The 2945-nt window shown below is 38.2% G+C and overlaps 1 non-coding gene across 1 annotated transcript; it reads left to right on the top strand.

Moving 5' to 3' along the window:
- The first annotated feature begins 312 nt into the window (after positions 1-312).
- TRNAH-GUG lies at positions 313-384 on the top strand. The gene has a single exon. It is a non-coding gene; the product is annotated as a tRNA-His (tRNA).
- Positions 385-2945: the final 2561 nt, after the last annotated feature.

Below are 2945 nucleotides of genomic sequence, written 5' to 3'. Positions count from 1 at the left end.
AGACTATTTATCTTAATGAGGTCTACGTAAAATTCTCGAAAAATGCCAACGATTACTTTCTTATTTATCAAAGATAAATAAAATGCGTGGAGACCTGGGTTGTAGTTTAGTGGTACGAAATTTCACGTTGTGGCCGTGGAGACCTGGGCTCGAATCCCAGCAGCCACAATTATGTTTCTTAAGGGCCCCAAACACTAAGTAAGGTAGAAGCATAAGCCTAATTTTTTTTTAGAGTAAAACACTTTTTTCTAATGTATCAACGTGTGGCTGTAGTTTAGTGGTGAGAAACACTTTTTTCTAATGTATCAACGTGTGGCTGTAGTTTAGTGGTGAGAATTCCACGTTGTGGCCGTGGAGACCTGGGCTCGAATCCCAGCAGCCACAATTATGTTTCTTATAAGGGCCCCGAACACTTAGTAAGGTTGGGTGCATAACATCTATTTTTGGACTATTTTCTTTTCCAGTTTAAAAATGAAGCATAAGCCTACAAAAATTTTAGAGTAAAACCCTTTTTTCTAACATATCAATGTGTGGTTGTAGTTTAGTGGTGAGAATTCCACGTTGTGGTCGTGGAGACTTGGGCTCAAATCCCAATAGTCACAATTATGTTTCTTTTAAGGGCCTCGAACACTAAGTAAGGTTGGGTCGGGTCTGTAACATCTATTTCTGGACTCTATTTTCTTTTCAAGCCGTCCATATGAAATATGGATGCTCCCAAATTTTGTGTCGATTGAACATTGGATGAACGCTCCGCGGTTGGTATACACCCGCTATGCTATCTGGTATGGAGTTGCAAATGATTGTACATGTATGCATGAACGACATGTGTTACAACATGTGTGGCTAAATAAGCATAGATTCAACATGAGTTATTGATAAGAAAAGGTCGTCAAAATTATTAAAAGATATATGCCACATTCAAAATTATCAAAAGATGTTTCAATTCTTCAATTCATGCCTCAGGTTGTCAAAATTATCAAAAGATGTATGCCACATTCAAAATTATCAAAAGATGTTTCAATTCATGCCACATTGAGGAAGAACGAAGTTTGATTGTTATAAATTTTGGGTGGATCAATTCATGCCACATTGAGGAAGAACGAAGTTTGATTGTTATAAATTTTGGGTGGGTTATAATTTAGAGTCATTGTATTTTAAGACTTTTTATTTACTTTAGGTTACATTTACATAATCGCTAATTATGAACATTAAATATGAATTAAATATGAATGTTACAACTCTTGGAATGTCTTTAATAGTTTCATTTTTGAGGCTATATAAAGCCATGTAGGTTGAATCTGTAAGTAGACTTGGAAAATATATATTAAAAGAAGCATTTGTGCTCATTTTTTAGCCAATGGCTAAGTTTCTTTGCAATTCTACGTAGTTTAGGTTGCAGGTAGAATCATTCAAGCTCGACATGATCAATCTTGCTTGTGGAGTGATTCGAATCTCAAACAAGTGTTTGAGATATTTGATCAACAAGAATCATTCAAGCTAGACATGATCGATCTTGCTTGTGGAGTGATTCGAATCTCAAACAATGTTCTTGCCTTGAGATATTCAATCAACAAGGTAATTTGAATCTTATTCCCCTTGTATTGATTATCTTATCTTATCAGTTATACTCAGTTGGCAAAGAAAAATCGTGAATATTATGTATAGAGCTTGAGTTCCCTTAAGCCTTGTCATGAAGGTGTTGAGATCATGACATCGCACAGTTGAAAGATGAACAACCGTGACACAAGGTAGATTGGACTAGAATGCGAGCTGGGTTGAACGAGTTAAGACCGTGGGCTTGCTGTGTTCTGTGACGAGTGTCATGGTCATGCTCGTCCAAGGCGTGTTGCCCATGGCCGCATGCTCATGACAAACTAAACCCTTTATGTATTTCCATGTTCTAGTGTTTTACTTTTGTATTTCTAGGAGCCGCACGCCCATGACAAACCAAACCCAACGAAGCTACAAAACGAGTGAATATTATGTATAGAGCTTGAGTTCCCTTAAGGCTTGTCATGAAGGTGTTGAGATCATGACATCACACAGTTAAAAAATGAACAACCGTGACACAAGGTAGATTGGACTAGAATGCGAGCTGGGTTGAACAAGTTAAGACCGTGGGCTTGCTGTGTTCTGTGACGAGTGTCACGGTCATGCTCGTCCAAGGCGTGTTGCCCATGGCTTCATGCCCATGACAAACTAAACCCTTTATGTCTTTCCATGTTCTAGTGTTTTACTTTTGTATTTCTAGGAACCGCATACCCATAACAAACCAAACCCTTTATGTCTTTCCATGTTCTAGTGTTTTACTTTTGTATTCCTAGGAACCGCATACCCATGACAAACCAAACCCTTTATGTCTTTCCATGTTCTAGTGTTTTACTTTTGTATTTCTAGGAACCGCATGCTCATGACAAACCAAACCCTTTATGTCTTTCCATGTTCTAGTGTTGTACTTTTGTATTTCTAGGAACCGCGTGCTCATGATANGTGTCACGGTCATGCTCGTCCAAGGCGTGTTGCCCATGGCTTCATGCCCATGACAAACTAAACCCTTTATGTCTTTCCATGTTCTAGTGTTTTACTTTTGTATTTCTAGGAACCGCATGCCCATGACAAACCAAACCCTTTATGTCTTTCCATGTTCTAGTGTTTTACTTTTGTATTTCTAGGAACCGCATGCCCATGACAAACCAAACCCTTTATGTCTTTCCATGTTCTAGTGTTTTACTTTTGTATTTCTAGGAACCGCATGCCCATGACAAACCAAACCCTTTATGTCTTTCCATGTTCTAGTGTTTTACTTTTGTATTTCTAGGAACCGCATGCCCATGACAAACCAAACCCTTTATGTCTTTCCATGTTCTAGTGTTTTACTTTTGTATTTCTAGGAACCGCATGCCCATGACAAACCAAACCCTTTATGTCTTTCCATGTTCTAGTGT

The sequence above is a fragment of the Cucurbita pepo genome, chromosome LG04, assembly GCF_002806865.2.
Source record: "Cucurbita pepo subsp. pepo cultivar mu-cu-16 chromosome LG04, ASM280686v2, whole genome shotgun sequence".
Classification (NCBI taxonomy): Eukaryota; Viridiplantae; Streptophyta; class Magnoliopsida; order Cucurbitales; family Cucurbitaceae; genus Cucurbita; species Cucurbita pepo.
Note: the sequence above shows the minus strand (reverse complement) of the source record. Positions and strands in the feature narration are given on the sequence as shown.